Source organism: Mytilus galloprovincialis, chromosome 6 (assembly GCF_965363235.1).
Source record: "Mytilus galloprovincialis chromosome 6, xbMytGall1.hap1.1, whole genome shotgun sequence".
NCBI lineage: Eukaryota > Metazoa > Mollusca > Bivalvia > Mytilida > Mytilidae > Mytilus > Mytilus galloprovincialis.
The window spans coordinates 25,980,326-25,998,370 of NC_134843.1; positions in this window are offsets into that span (position 1 = coordinate 25,980,326).

The window sequence follows — 18,045 nt, forward strand, 5'->3', positions numbered from 1 at the left end:
ACACGAATAAAGTGTTCTAGATGCAATGAAATCGTAAGTAGTAAAAAGACTAAGTTTTTTTTATCACTGATATGCAATTCGATTTCTTTAATTTCATATTGATGAATGCAATAATCTCATATATTAAACGATACATCCAAAACTGTTGTCTCTTTGACATATTCCCTTATTTCTATTCTCAATCTTATTAGATCTATACAATATCATCATAGATACATGAATTTTCGTATAATTTTGTCTTCGGAGTACTCATTAGTGATTCTCGAATAAAAAATGTTAAAAATACCAAATACAAAACAGAATAAAAGGTAGCGAAGCATTGATGAGTCAAAAATACGAATATGTTTGACTGTTGTTATGCAAAATTAAAAAAAAGGAAAACAACAGGTTTAATAATTAATAATTCCATATTCCTTCAAATAACATTTACTCATTCTTAAATTTAGATTGAGTTTTTTTCGCTGAATCTTATGTCTACTTAACTTTGTTCCTGCTTTTTTTCTTCTTTTTTACTTTAACCAAGATTGGTTGGTTCTACTATAATTTTATCAATCTACCAGCAAAACAAGACTTAGGTCCAAGACTAATATTATTATTCTATTTATCAAAATTAGGGGATGCCAATTGGAACCGATTCGCTCAATTATCCGGTCAATTATTTTCAACCAAAGATCGTGACAATGACAACTGGGACGGAGGGAAATGCGCTACTACTAGTAAAGCTGGATGGTGGTATGCTAAAGAAGTATTGTCTAGGTTTGATTGCACCTATGTAAATCCAAATGGCATGTACGTTGATGGAAATCTTGAAGAAATTGTCTACTGGCATCCATGGACAAATTCATTTGAAATTTTGAAATCTGTCACAATGAAGATTAAATATTTTTGATTGCACAACTATGTATATGTAAGCTGTCAGCAGATGACTCCAGATACCTTGTTAAAAAGACCATGGACTGTCAAACTTTCGCTTTTTCATTGAGTTTAACTACAGGTATCTCGAAACTCTTTTCTGGGTAGACATATTTCAATTGTATATTTCTTGATTTAATTTGAGAGTTCAGATGCATGTTTTATTTTTTATTTGGATTGTTTAAAGTCTATCATATTTTTGAAGTCTATTGTTTTCTGCATAAATGAGGATTTTTTTGTTTGAATTTATTTTTTACATTATTTCATGTCCGGTTCTTTTACAGCTCACTGTATGGATTTTGCTTATTGTTGGAGGCCATCGATGACATTTGGTCTTTGGTTGACAATTGTCTCATTGGCAATATGCAACATATTCTTATGTTTATATTAACAAGCTGTACATTTTGTTTTTGTGTGTTAAAAACTCATTAAAGATTCCAGGTTTATAACTGGTTGGCCAGATGAAGGTTTAGCGTAATCAAAAACATTTAAATACAAGAAAACTAACATATCAATTATATTTCATGTCATCACAAAGACAGATGACATTACGTACATATTTACAAAGAGTAACTTCTCTCATCTTCGCTAGTCAAGGGTAACAATCCCGTCCTTTGCTATCCACCCTTTGCAGATTAAACCAACACTTGTGATTATAATGCTGCAGCATCTACTGAAACATTGAAGTAACGCCTATTCCGACATCATACTTCTTGATCAATGGCAGCACTCAAACTCTCTTAAGTGTAGACGTGTAAATATAGTTGTGTCTTGGTTTTACAAATTTCCCGAAGCAGGAACTGAAAACATATGCTCACATCCCAAAATTTGCGCGGGAAACACACTCAGGCGCTTCAATTAGTTAATTAAGAACTTTAGATTGTTAATATTACTTTTTGGGGAAAATACTTGTTGCACAATCAGTACGTGGCAATTGTCTATTTAAATTTAAAACAAACATATATTATGACAACTATCTGTTAATTTTAACGAACGCTATTTCATTTTTGTGCACATAGCATTAAATTACATAAAAAGTATCATCAAAATCCATATTAGGGAAATCTGCTACACAGATATTTCCCAACCAACTCGTTATGTCGTTCTTAAATACTGTAATATCATTTTGAAATACTAAGGCTTTTCTTCTACCTCAGGCATAGATTTCCTTAGCTGTATTTGGCAAAACTTTTAGGAATTTTGGTTCTCAAAGAAGAAATGATATTACTGAAACATACTTGCCCAACAATCAATTATAATTTGACAATTGAAAAATCGATTTTATATATAACAACAAATATTACACTAGGGAAGTTCCCGACGACCATTAACATGCATACGCGTCCCAAAGATCAAATATAAAATTTTGAAGATTAAAATGTAAAAGATATAGACTCCATTACATCAGCACAAGTGTCCTAAATAATGATAAAACTCAAACAGCTGATCAAGCAATTCATTATGAGAGCAAAATCCCACGCAAGAATGGCAAACGCAAAATTGACAATCTCACGTTACAAGACAAAATAAAGGTAGTTGCACTGATATGTGCTCAATTGTTTTCAATACGTTCATGATTATTTGTAATATGTATAGTTCTTGGATTCTATACATATGAACAGAATTGTCATTATATTACTTTAAACGCTGACAACTAAATGCAGAAGGTACACATGATCCAAATGTATAGTAATCCTACATGACTTCAGAGAACAGTTAGAACTAAAACTTTTCCGTTCTTAATGCATAGTAATCCTACAAAAGAGGGACGAAAGATACCACAGGGACAGTCAAACTTATAAATCGAAAATAAATTGACAAATCCATGGCTAAAAATGAAAAAGACAAACAATAGTACTAATGACAAAGCATAGAAAACTAAAGAATAAGTACACGAACCCAATCACTTCAGTAAGAGCTAAAACGTATCCGTTCTTAATGCACAGTAATCCTACATGACTTCAGAGACGGTTAGAGCTAAATCTTATCCGTTCTTAATGCACAGTTATCCTACATGACTTCAGAGACGGTAAGAGCTAAAACTCACCCGTTCCAAATTCACAGTAATCCTACATGACTTTAGAGAATAGTTAGAACTAAAACTTACATTCTTAATGCACAGTAATCCTATATGACTTCAGAGAACAATGGGAGCTAAAAACTTACCCGTTCAAAATGCACAATAATCCTACATGACTTCAGATTACCATAGGAGCTCAACCTTACCCGTTCCAAATGCACAGTTATCCTACATGACTTCCGAGAACATGTATAGTTATCGCTAAAACTTATCCGTTCCAAGTTTACAGTAATCATACATGAATTAAGAGAATAGTGGGAGCTAAAACTTATCAGTTCCAAATGCACAATACAACTACATTAGTTCAGAGAAAAGTCGGAACTAAAACCAATCTGTTCCTTAGGATAATCCAAACCTGAAAATAGTAAAATAGTCGATGAAAACCTAATCCCAAACTTGGAAGGAAAACCTACTGCGGTAATAAGTAATGTATACAAGGCTAGCTACGATAAAGATATTCTTCGCTTTAAAACTGAGTTACACATGCTACAAGATGAGAAATTTAAATCAGGAAAACTAAGTAAATGAATACTAATGAAAATTTCATTGAAAAAAAATTGAATTGCGTGAACAATACAAATTTTCTATCTTAAACAATATAGTTGGTGTTATAAGTTAAACAGATGCAAACATTAAGAAAGCTGTATGTTATAGTAGTGAACATATCATGTTACTAGCTGAAGAAGTAAAGGAATCTTCAAAATTTTATATTGTGTCCATATTGGGAACAATGATACAAAATCATCACACAACAAAACATTTAACATTCAATTATCACAATTGAACAAGACATACAAAAATAATTATGCATTCCATTGAGGACTACGCTAGAGCATGGGCTAAACGAAACAATTTGAACTGGACACTATCAGAATGGGTCCAAACAATCAGGTCTCTGATAGAACGTCATATTCATAAGTTGAAAAACTGTCCGTTTTCAGAGGCAAAGGGGCTGTGAAATTCTGACTACTGTACCCTTATTTTTGACATTTCTACCTGTCGCAATGTTTTGTTAACACATTGTTGTCTATATAGTGACTTTTTGCGGCTGTCATACAAGTGAAAAGTTGAACAAGCTAGAAAACCAGGTTTTATCCACCACTTTCTACTTAAGAAAATTCCGGTTCCAAGTCAGGAATTTGAGCGTTGTTATCAATTCGATTGATGTGTTTGATCTTTTGATTTTGCCATTTTATTAGGGAATTTCCGTTTTGAATTTTCCTCAATGTACAGTATTTTTGTGATTTTACTTTATACATACACTTAAATATAACTTAAAAACGACTCTCTTCATTCCATCAAGAGGAAAACCTTAATTCTATACCAAGGCAACATTTTACAGAGGCAAAACAAGAAACATAAAAATACAATGAATCAACTCAGTGATTTGCAAATAGATTTGACGCGCTATCAAAAGATAATGCACATGAACAATCATCTCAACCCAGTAATAATCGTAAAGAATATCTATTATAACCACTTTTATCTAGTCCTTCCTGTAGGTTGGTGAATGTGGTGAATATTTTCATTTACACTCCTTGACGTAGACGCAGTCATGGTCATCGTCATTATACATCACCTACTTCGCATGATGTCTCTTTTAATGACTTGCTGCCTTTTGTACAAAAGCCAATAGGTGTTTATCACATTCGCACGAAACTTTATTCCTTACCCCTTTCAAAACTTCATTTTCTGTTCAATTTATGTTTGGAAACCACTGTTACAAGCCCTCATTCAAACCAATACAAACTTACAGCTATCATTTCAGATATTGCTAGTCACTGACTTTTCAAAACAGTTCGCATAGGAAAAGATAAAAAAAAGAAAAGATCTTTTCTTAAACTTTCCTTTGCTTGCCAATAAAGGTCTCGATGACGTCGATTTAGGCAATATCCTTCATTATTAATTAGTTCAGTTGAAAATACCTCCATATTTTAAAGGGCAGTCTGTACCAATAATATCTTATACCTATACCAAACCAATTGCAACTAAAATTTTTAATTACAAACTCGTTTTGCAGGATCTTAATATTGACGACATCAAGTCTAAACCTCCTGTTTGCATCTGTACTAGTTCCCAATTCACATATAATCCTGCTGGCCACGTTATTACCGGAGACCTCAATAATTTTAGAAACACTTCCCTACGAAATTTGTTATCCAAAAGTCCGAAATATCGTGAGCCTTAATCCATCAATTGGAAAAACAACTTCAAAATACTGATGGATTCAGTGGAGGATTATGCCAAGCAATGAGCTAAACGCGAAAAAGAAGACGTAGATACTCTTTCCGAATGAATTACGGCTGTGAGGTCGTTAATACAAATCCGAATTAAGAAACTCAATTGGTCTATCAATAACCACGCTACGTCAATTTTTTAAAGACCCAAAGGTTGAAAAATACTTGTCCTACCTCCATGACAAATATGTAGTTGTCCCCGCAGATACAGCTCTAAACAATATCGTTTTTGTTGTAAATATCTTTACATAAACTGCTTGATAAATGAATTAGGAATTGACAAATCACTTGGAAACTCAACATATACCCTCACGACAGTTACCAACAAGTATCTTGTAAAGAATCACTTTGATTCAAACTATTCTGAGACTGACAATATCAAGATGCTTGATTTCTTGATTGAAAACATATTTGCTACGTTTGGAGGACGTGTTTTTCAACCGACTGTCTGAATTCCAATGGGAACCAATTGTGCCCCTCTTCTGGCCGACTTATTTCTTTATTATTATGAGGCTGACTTCATGCAGGAACTTCTTATGAAGAAAGATAAGAAGTAAGCAATATCCTTTAACTTTAAATTCCACTATATAGATGATGTGCTCTCAATTAATAAAACAACATTTGGTGACTATGTTATAAAGGATACAACAGATACAGATAAGTCTGCCTCATATCTTGACTTACATCTAGAAATTGACAATGAGGGTCGGTTGCAAACGAAACTTTACGACAAAAGAGATGATTACAGCTTCCTAATTGTGAACTTTCCATTTTTATGTAGCAACATTCCAGCAGCGCCTGCATATGGAGATATATCTACTAATTGATACGATATGCCCGGGCTTGTATTTTCTATCATGATTTCCTTGATTAAAGATTGCTACTCATAAGGAAGCTATTTAACCAAGAGTTCCAAATGGTGAAGTTGAAATCCCTTCGTAAATTTTTCGGACGCCATCACGAGTTGGTTGAATAACCGTTTTACAGATGATATCGGATATGTTCCTTATTAACTACAATACCCTTCCCTTTTCCCGAATGTGACCTACCGAATCAGACTGTTTACCGGATTTTTAATACCATCAGCTACAAGACCGATGCCACATGTGGAGCAGGATATGGCTACCCTTCATGGGCACCTGAGATCACCTCCGATTTTTGGTGGGGTTCGTTTTGCTTTGTCTTTGGTTTTCTATGTTGTGTCTTCTGTACTATTATTTGTCTGTTTGTCTTTTTATTTTAGACATGGCGTTGTCAGTTTTTTTTATCTATGAGTTTGACTCTCCCTCTGGTACCTTTCGTCCCCTTTTTTTTAAGCAAGTTTTTATGGTAGGAAGTTCACACTTTCAGAGATTTCAAACGTGACACTAAAGTTTTGGTGAAAAGTGTAAAGTCACAAAAAAGGCCACTCATTGTATAAAAGAGGCGACACAAGTCATTTCAGATTTAAAACAGGAGATGCAATGCTTAGTTATTCTATCATTTTCAAAAGATATCCATGTTGAGACAAAACTAGACTACATTGTATCAATAAAAAGTCTTTTTGTCAAATACTTGTACTAGCTAAATGACCAAAGTGCCAAATAATCATACACAACGAGAAAGCTGATGCAGCCAACATTGAAGTCATGCAAAGTGTTTTAAGGACACTCATATTTGCGGGTGTGACAACTCTGGACTTAATTTAAGAAGTAGTCAATACGTTATTTCTTGGGCAGGGACAATGCACATTTGGAATACAGTCGACTCTCGTTATCTCGAAGTCAGCCGGACCAGAGAAATATTTCGAGATACACATAGTTCGACTCAAACGAAAACCGGAAGTTTGACAGAACAAGGAAAACAACTCTTGCTTACTTTGGTAAAGCTAAAATAAATCCTGGTGAATATGGGAAGGGGATCGATATTCTGGTATCAGATCGATGTATTTGTATGTTATGGTCTTTCATATTAAATAACATAATTTTACTTATTCAATTGTTTCAGTTACATTTTTTTTCCTATGGCTTTTATCACAGAGAGTAGTTTCCAATCGATAGTTTCGTTATTAAGGTCGTTTATAGTTGAAAAAAAATGTTTATTCTCGGATACAAGAGATTTTAGAAAATTAAGATTTCTCTTCATTTTGTTTTATCTCACTCTTTCTTTTCAAAAGAAAATACAACAAGATTAAAGACGCCGATTCAGTAGTTTTTAGGTGATCATTAACGGAAGTCATTATCCTTACTTTATACACACCCAAGCTCATTAGTGTAAATCACAATTAATTGTTTTGTAAACATTTTAAATACATTTTCATGAACATTAACAACGAATCACTAATCATTTATAAAAATTCTATAAAAGATATTCTTAGGTAAACACTCGTTTAAATAGCATTAAGTCATTAAATCAATACAGTGGTCAGTGACTGGAAATTTAATTACATCCCAGCTCCTTTGTTCTAACCCCTACCAGATCACCCAAGTTTGAGTTTCTTTCTTATGCATGCTTTCCTTTGTTCCGTAACATTTTGGCGGGAATGTCAAATCAACTATAAAACTTATAATTAAGTATACGGAAAAGACTATCTGTCAAAATTCACGTAGAAAAATTCCAGTGTATATGCTGGGATTCGAACTCAAGACCTTTACCATATCAAGCCGCGACACATACCACTACACCAGGACGACTGGATACGAATTAAAAGTAATAAAACATACTTAAAGGAAGCAAGATCTTTTCATAAGTGGGGCGAGTTGTCAGACCTTTATTCAGTAGGATTTAAATCTTTTTCGTTAATGAGTGAATTGCCAGACTGATTGTTCAATTTGATTTTACACTTTTTCAAAAGTGGGGCGAGTCGGTAAACAAGAGTGGGGCGATTTTTTTTATAAAGTGGCTATATAGTAAGGGCCGATTGGCAAGTGGGGCGAGTTGACATTGTTTGATATCTACTCACCGTGTTCGGAGGTCATAAAGAGTATACATCAAATAGTAATATATAAAGTATATTATAATGGTTGTGTGGCCTTCTAAACTAGATTTTACGAATTGTAAATGGTTTTTCGTTTAATCTAAAACAGCTGGGATGTAAAATAGTTATCCCACTCGGACTTGGTGTGTCAGTGTAAGATCACCCTCTGGCCTCCGGCCATCGGGGTGATCTTACACTGACACACCGCGTCCTTATGTGGTAACTATTAATTACACGTGTATTGTCAGATTAACTCGTCAATCTATTTAAATGCCGGAGGTCATGTTTTGACATATGTGTAATATGAGGCAGGCATTACCTGTGAATGGGGACTAAGTTTGTTTAAATTATTTTTTTTGTATTTTAAATATTTGTTAAAAAAAAGATACGGAAATACCGTAACGTTTCCGATTTTGGTTCTGTTGTTAGGGATTTTACTTGTGACGTTATTAAAATTATGACGTTATGTTCAATGTAAACAAAGAAACGCAATGCACCAGGTAGGCCTAACGTTTATTCATACCAAAGACAAATAATGATTAAAAATGAAATATTGGTATTGTGTTCCTTGAGTTCCTATATTTTACTAGACTAATCAAAGTCTCACGACAACAAGACCGGAAGAAGGAAGTAGAGTTATGTGTTCTGCGCAATTCCGGAAATTAAAAAACACGACAAAAAAAAAAATTGAACGATTTTGAGTTCATTAGTACAATGAAAAATTCGGGAAATTTTCCCGATTCTTTTTTTTTTTTTATTGAATTTTCTACTGTAATTGGGGACTTCGTCCCCATATTAGTTCGAGATAAATAATGAATTTTGAATGCTTTTGTTAACCTTGGGATCGTTAATTTAGTTCGACTCAACCGAAATTTCGACTCATCCAATTTCGACTCATCAGGAGTCGAATTACATACATTTATATGGAACAAAGTTCGGGACCACGTGAAAACTTCGACTCATCCGAAATTTTGAGTCAACCGAGTTCGAGACAACGAGATTTTGATTAAAAAAGATCTTATTTTATGTATTCTATATCATTAATAATTATTATTGCTTAAACTATTCAGAAAAAAATATTTTTATACTGGTTGCAAATTGATTTATTTCAGTCTTGTAAAGAATTTGATTTTGTTATATGAAAATTAAAGAAAAAACATCTTAGCATTGAAGAGGTCTGATCCATGTGCAGATATGTTTTCATAATTACATTTAACTATATTTGTTTGTACATGTATGTGTGTATATATGACCAACTGTATGCTTTTACATTTATAGCAATGTATATTGCCAAAATCAAAGAATAATTTAAAATCAACTTCTAGTTAGGAGAACATTTATTCAAGCATAATTTGAACAAACTTTTAGTACTATTGAAAGAAAGATAACTCCAAACGTTTTTTTTTTATTTCCTTTTTACAAACCAAATAGGAAGAAGCTAGTTACAATAGCGTATATATATGTTCCATACCTTTTGTATCTTGACTCTAGGAGCATGTTTAGCTGTCAAAACTGTGAGAAAAATAATTATCATTCTGATAGAAAAGAAAAACTTATTTATTTCTAGCTGGAACATTCAAGGACTTAATAGCAAGGAACATGATAAGTTTATCTACCCAGTATGTATTACAAAGATAAACAAATGACATTATATGTTATTAAGAAACTCATTGTAGCCCTGAACACAGTTTAGAAAATTCAAAATTTAAAGCTATCCATTAAGAAGACCTCAATCTAAAACATTTGGAACAGATTTTGGGGCGTCTCAGTATATGTAAAATCACGTTTTAAAAATGGACTTAAATTTCCTTAAACAGCACATACATTATTACATTTGGTTGCAGTTATGCAGGATCCTATTTTGTCTCATTTAGCTAAACAAATGTTGATATTTCTTATTATTGCGATTTTATTTTTAGACAGCAAATATAATTTTACGTATAATATCATTAGCCAATGTTTCTATTGACAATTCTAATAACACAACATACATGTAGCTACAAGTTAATAGATAAGATCACCCGGGACAATCTTTTACTTTATATATTATAGTAGTTAAATGTTAAAGTTCCGCTGTAAGTGAGTTGGTATTGTTATGTGCTGGTGGGTCCTGATTTTGGATATTAAGTGGTTTAGTTTTTATTATACATCAGAACATCATTAGAAAGCCATTCTGATGATTAACTTCTCGTCAAAAATGTGTATGTACGTACATCATCAGTTATATTGCAATCAATTTGTATTGAAAAAATCGAGCGAATTTGAAAAAAAACGATAATGTGGTGTTGGTGATGAGAAAAAAAAAACCGAGCGAAACTGTGCTCTTTAGTTTCAGTATGAAACCGAAATTTTTAGATCAGTCTGGGTCTAACTGCAATAAAGTTGCATAACTAATAGTAAAGACACATGGCTATATGGGTGCAATGTTAAATCTACGTCTTATATTTTCAATTGTGTAATAGCTAGTTATTCCTTTAATTGGCTGGTGCGAGATCACCCAAAACAAGACACTTAAGCCAAATAAAGGTGTGAAAAAATGTCAATTTTGTAACAGTATGGTGTAATAGAATGTATCTTGTTTTAATCTACACTTAACCATGAAATTGGTAATGCTGTAAATAAAGGCAACAGTAGTATACCGCTGTATTCGAAATTATCAAATAAAAAACATAATAAAAATACACCATTTCATTAATATAACGATAGAGTATCAACCTGGGTAGCATAGAATAATTACAATCATATTCTCAATACAACTGCATTAAGTGTGGTGATAGAATAGGAAAACGTCGATTTTGAAAAGAGTTTAATTTTACTTCATGGTATACGGCTAAAAATTGGCATAGTCCCAGAAAAATTATTTGACTTGAATTTAAGATTGGTCGTCAAAAAGTCGTATGATACATTTTTATTTATTTAAGATTTTAGTCAACAAATTTGACTTCAAATGCAGATTATTAGTGGCATGCAGTTTGGTTTTTTATTCAAAAGCTGCCCTCGAATATCTTTCTTTTGTGTTTTATTCAAACTTAAGACATAATGCTCTATGCATTCGGCTAAAAAGATAATCCTAAAAGCCTTTTGATGACAAATTATGAAGGTAAAAACTTCTGTTAACGGAACATTTTGGGTTTTACCTGATTCCAACATCATACAATAACGCGCTGATGACTGGATTATATCGTATATAATGTTAAGTAATAAAACTGCAGTTTTTCTTTTCATGAACACATGTTTTTATGAGGTAAGATTGTTTAAAACGATATTTTTTAACCTTTCAAAAATCTCTGCTATTCAATCATTTACTTTAAAAAAAATATCTGGATAGTTGTGTCCCGTCTATGATTTGGCTAAATACATAGTTTTCCTGTAATATTTTGGACTCTATATTACTGGTTTATGTTGACGTTTTATTTTTTCGGTGAATTATTTGAGTATTCGTAAATATTTTTTAAGGTTGTGTTAATATGATTTTATTTATATAAGAGGCAAAATAAGTATTTCAGTTGTTTATTAAAAATATAGGGATCAGACAAAATCCCAAAAAGGTAACAAAACTAGAAAGTCCGTTGAAACTTAAATGTGGAAGTGGAATAATTGATCTAGTTTAAAATCGAGATAGTTTGACACAGTTGATTGGTGAAATTATGAAGTTAACACGAAATTGGGCGAATGATTGTGACTTTAGTTCATTAATAAATGGACATCTATGGGTCATTTATGTGGATACAAATTATGCATATGTCTACATAACATAACGGTACTTACAGTTCACACTGCAATTTGTAATGCAGAACCTTTTCAAAAACCTAAAGAAAACCATTTTGCTTAGTTCTTTGATTTCAAATTCAGATATAGTAAAGATTTCTGATCTCTCTTTTACGCACACATTTGTCAGGCAGTACTTGTATTTAGCAGTTAGCTTGTGATAAAGGATACTACAGAAACTAGATTGTTTGCTTCATATTTTGACCCTATGTTTTCTTTCATAATGCGACAGATTGACGACTACAAACAAAAATCTATGAAAAACTTTGGAGGGCGATTTTAACTTTCCAGTTGTCAATTTCCCCATGTCCCAATGTACTATACACTCCTCTGCGCCATCTTATAATGTGCACATATCTCAAATGATACCTAATGCATGTTGAGTCAATACATAATCTATGGACAGGGGTATACTCCTGACTAATTAAAACAGACCGTAGAAATCAAAGGGATATTCAAACATATTAGTCGACGATAATATCACAACTGCATAGTAAAAGTCGAAGAACGACGTATATGACAAACAAAATTCTACAAACTCTACATAGACCACCAAAGATCAACACGAAACATACTGAAAACTAGGGGGTATCTCATGTGCACCTGGAAGGTTTAGCAGATTCTTTTTCAATTGTGATACCTTAGTGTCGAACGTGGAAATTTAAATTTGGTGACATGTACAAAATAAAATTTTTTATGTCACCGTATCACGAATAATGTTACCTTTAAGCTCTGTCGTGACACAACTCAAGATCAACATCTTTTAGCAGTTTAAGATTTTTAGATACTAAGTATGAGATAAGATCTGAAAATTTGCAATTAATTTGTGTCCCATTCCTGTGTGTAACATATTGATACTTTTGATTCACATGACACGGGTAACATTTTGTTGACACAACCGAACTGAACTCGTTTTTGAAATTTATAGGAATTTCCCTGGCTTTTGCTTAAAAACATAAACATCGGTAAACTACTGTTGCCTCTAAATTTTTTATGCGACATGCAGATTAAATATCAGGCGACTCATGCAAAACAAGAAATCGAAGTCATGGATACCAAAGGTTATGCTATGTGTACTATTGTTTGTCTGTGGGTGTTTTCTCTTTATGCCATTTCGTTTTCAGCTTATTTTCGAATTATGACTTTAATGTCCCTGTGGTATATTTCGTCTCTCTTTCATATGCTTGCATCTATTGTAAAAAAAAATACAACCAAGACAGAGAATTTCATTCCCTCAAACAGAACATTTAGGTATAGAATGTCTAATGCTAATTTGTCATACAGCCACTACAAACCTTTACTGGGAGTCAAACTGTATTCTGAATTACAAGAACATTCACAGAAGAAAGTTTTGACCACCAGCAGTGCGATATAAATGCTAACCCTAGTTCAAATCAAGTATACAGACCAGACTGTAGAGCATAACGACCACGACAATCGGACATATTCTACAGACTACAGGCATGTGATCATGGTTAGTGTATACTGACGATTAGAGATGGTTTTTAGATTGATATGGCCAAGGTGTATTTTGCAATGACGAAATGGTTTGAAATTGATTTCCAATGATGCTGGAAAACAGCTCGCTATTTGTAGTACACACACATTTGACCACCACTCTATTGCAATGCACAACACGTTAAATGTCCAAAGTTTAACATTCATATTCGCACTATTATTATAGGATTCGTGGCTTAAGAATTCTGTCGTGTTCTTTAAACACTATGTACCAATACTAACATTCGAGATTTGCTAAACCTTCCACTTACGAACATATGTATTCCAGCCAAGGATCAGAACAACGTTATAACGTTCCAACATTACAAAAGTCATTTGAGGTCTGAACTGCTGATAAAGTTACGTATATTTAGTGCTATGTTAAACTATAGAATTTTTTTTATTATACTGCGTCACTTTAATAGTTTGGGATTGATTACCGAAACTTTCTCCATTTTCAAACGAATAAAAGGCTGTTCTATCGTAAAACATAGATTTTTAAAGTGTTTAGTTTATCTTAAAATTATTTATCTTCCTATTAATACAAATGTATTTTATAGAAATAGACATAACATTGTTAAAACTCGATTATAAGCATGTTTTGAAATAATTTTTGTTGTCTGTTTTGCATGTAACGATTTCAACATATATGGCAAACACTTTTAAAGTTTTCACTTTCATTGAGGTATACTTGATGGTTATATTAATAAATACATATTTGTTCCTAATTTTTTATAAAATTTGTTAAGTTTTGATGGACTGTATTATTATTACTTGAAAAAAATACATCATTTAAAACTAAAAACTACCCCCTTTTTGAAAAATCTCATTTAATGATTGGTTTTCAATCATTCTACAGTAGAAAGGGTACTTAAATTGGAGTTAGATATTCAATTAAGATTTTCATTGAAAACGACATGTGACCTTTGATCATCATTTCTGAAAAACTGCACCATATTTTTTTTTGACGACCAGAAGAATCTCAAAGTACACATATTTTCGGATGCAATGATATATGATCTAGCCGTTTACCATTTTTGACGATAAAAATTTCATAATTTCGACTTTGGTCACCCGCCTAATTATTCATTACCTGAAAAAAAGATGGAACATAAATCAATTTAATCATTCGAATATTGAGATGCCATAACACCATGCTAGGTATGTAGATCAAAAGTTATTGACATAACTATAAATAAATCTTTGTTAAGAAATATCTAGTAGTTTCATATAAGAACCAATTTATGCTATATTATATAAGAAACAAGAATTTTAACTTCTCTCATTGATTTAGTTTCTGTTTGGTTTAATTAAAAAGCATCAACCAGGACGCTTGTTTTCTCTTCGATTCCAGACGAAAACAACTAATCGCTGCTTGTGTCATGACGAACTAGGAAGCATAAACAATAAGAAAAAAGAAAAAAACACTTTTCCATGTTATATAAATTTTATTTTGTGTTTTGAACAGTTTTAGTTTATTTGTTTCCCCTCTGCGCAGGTCGATCTGATTTATGATTATACGATTGAACATGATATACAAATAGCTGTGCTATTTTCATGAATTTTTGATTTGATCTATGTTTGGGGAACGAAATTGTACGTGGTGCCCCTTGATGACTGCAAAATATCATTGACCGTCCGTGAATACTTTTTTTTTAATACTAAATCCCATTTCTCGAATGCCTTTAAAAAAAGTAAGATAGTGAATGTTACTGAATTTAGTTATGAAAATCAAAATGTTCATATTTAAATACTTCTCATCTTATACTGGAGGTCTTTTTGTTTCTTATTTATCATTTATAACTGTTGATGTAAATGTCCTTTGGTATTTTGAATCTTTGTTTACTCCTTGGTTTGGATTGTTATTGTCTTATACATTTATCTGAACGGCTTATTGAAAAATACTGCGATAATTTTGCCTTTTAACCTTTTGCAAAATATCATATATATTTTAAAAATTGAAATTAAGAAAGCATGTCATTAAATAACTGCACATGTCCATGTATCCTTAACAGTAAAAAGGAATTCGGGGCTCAAGACATTCTCAGGCAGATAATGATATATAAAATTCATCTTGAACTCTTAGTACGTTCTTCAAATATACAGTTGCGCATGATCGAATACGTCCAGTTTAGAACAAATAATACAGCTCGGTTGAACGGTGCACGTGTGTTTTTTCGTTACTATAGAGACTGTATGTATTTTTTCTCATCGTTGAAGGCCTATGTTCTAAGTTTTATCTATAGGCAGCCCCGTTTTGTCTTCACAATATGTTTTTAAATCAAACAAATAATACCATAGCAATGGTAAGTAGGCCTATCCGATTGATTTCTATAGTTGGTATTATTTATTTTTTAAAAGACGCCTCGATTTTTCTTCTTCTTAGACCGGACTCGTTTTAAAGTTGGAAAAGCGTACATGGTGTGCATAACCAATTGTTGGTAGGGTTTGTGCTGTTTAATCTTTAGTTTTCTGTGATGTGTTTTGTGTTCTATTGTTTATCTGTTTGTCTCTTTATTTTTTATAAACAAGGCGTTGTCAGTTTATTTTCAATTTATGCGCTTGAATGTCCCCCTTGTATCTTTTGTACCTCTTTTGAAAGATATATATTAACTAGCAGCAACAATATCATTGTAGTAGATAACCGAAGCACTTTTTGTACCGGGGTAAAGTAAATTGTCCTTTATATCAATATGTCTATTCATGAAATGGGCAGAATTCATATTTTATCTCTATGTTTGCATATTGCTAACGACAAATACATCCATCGGAACAACTAAAGAACATATCACATTCTCTTTTTAGACAAATTTACCTAACTTGAAGATGTAATATTAGATAATCATAATAAAATAAATCATCAAAGATACCAGGGTTATGATTTGCTACGATAGTGATATTCAAATCTTAGAATGTGGAAGGCCAAAAGGTTATCTAAGTGTTGTCGAATTCTGGCACAGGTAACTAGTTATCAAAGGTACCAGGATTATAATTTAATACGCCAGACGCGCGTTTCGTCTACATACGACTCATCAGTGACGCTCTGATCAAAATAGTTATAAAGCCAAACAAGTACAAAGTTGAAGAGCATTGAGGACCCAAAATTCCAAAACGTTGTGCCAAATACGGCTAAGGTAATCTATTCCTTGGATAAGAAATTCCTTAGTTTTTCGAATAGTTCAAAGTTTTGTAACTGTATATTTATAAAAATGACCTTATAATTGATATTCATGTCAACACCGAAGTACTGACTACTGGGCTGTTGATACCCTCGGGGACGAAACGTCCACCAGCAGTAGCATCGACCCAGTGATGTAAATAGTTATCTAAGGAACCAGGATTATAATTCAATACGCCAGACGCCCGTTTCGTTTTCATAAGACTAATCAGTGACGCTCAGATCAAAATAGTAATAAAGCCAAACAAGTACAAAGTTGAAAAGCACCGAGGACCCCAAATTCCAAAAAAATGTGCCAAATATGGCTAAGGTAAAGTCTTTCGAAGTTGGTTAAATTGAAAACAACACGTTTAATAATTTAATGCGTCTGACGCGCTTTTCTCGATTTACCTTCATCAGGAACGCTCAAAGCTAAACATTTGTAATCCGAGGGTGTAAAAGAACCAAAACCGTTGAAGAGCTATATGTAAAAAATACCTAAAATAAATAGCAAAATTCATCTAAAGTCAAATTTGCCTGAGGGAGTGGAAACCTTAGTTTCTTAATAATTTCAAAATTTATAAACGGACAACTTTAGAAAGGTTTGTTTCATGTCAGTACCGAAGTACTGACTACTGAGCTGATGAAACCCTCCGGAACTAATAGTCCACCAGCAGAGGTATCGACCCAGTGATGAGAAAAATTTAAAACAACACGTTGAATAATGTGATGCGTCCGAAGTGCTTTTCTGGATTTACCTTCATCATGAACGCTTAAAACTTCATCAGCATCTGATTGGTATTGCTAGGACCACATACATATCTGTATATTCTCGCATCCATTTCGTGACTCCCGTGAATGAAACAAAATCCAGATGCTAATTTTGATTGAAATATATACTAACAATACACACACATTTCAGAACGGAACCAATCAAACTCAATAACATTAAATTTTGTTTTGTAGTTAAGATATACGTAAGGTCATAAATTCCTGATAAGCTGAATTATAATTACAAATACAGCATAAAGCCATAGAGACACATACGAAACAAACAAGTAGTTTACTTTTCAGAACGGTCTACTCAAAGTGTAAAACAAATTCATGAAAAGACACAGTGGTTATTCTTGACTGGATATTTTTTATTCCTTTATTCGTTATCATATCGTTGCCAAAAGATAGTATGTGTATAATGTCCTAATACTACCCTATGTATTCGTAACTGATTGATGAAATGCGGATCTGGTGTAGACCAATTGTTCCGTTTATTTTATAACTACCGCTCGGTCGATACCTCTGCTGGTGGACTGAAATATTTGTAACGTTTATGTTATTACTATAGCTCGGTCGATGTCTCTGCTGGCATTGTTTACTGATAGATTTCTTTATTGGACGGCGATAATTCTATTTACGGAGTGTATATTTCTGAAAACCATTC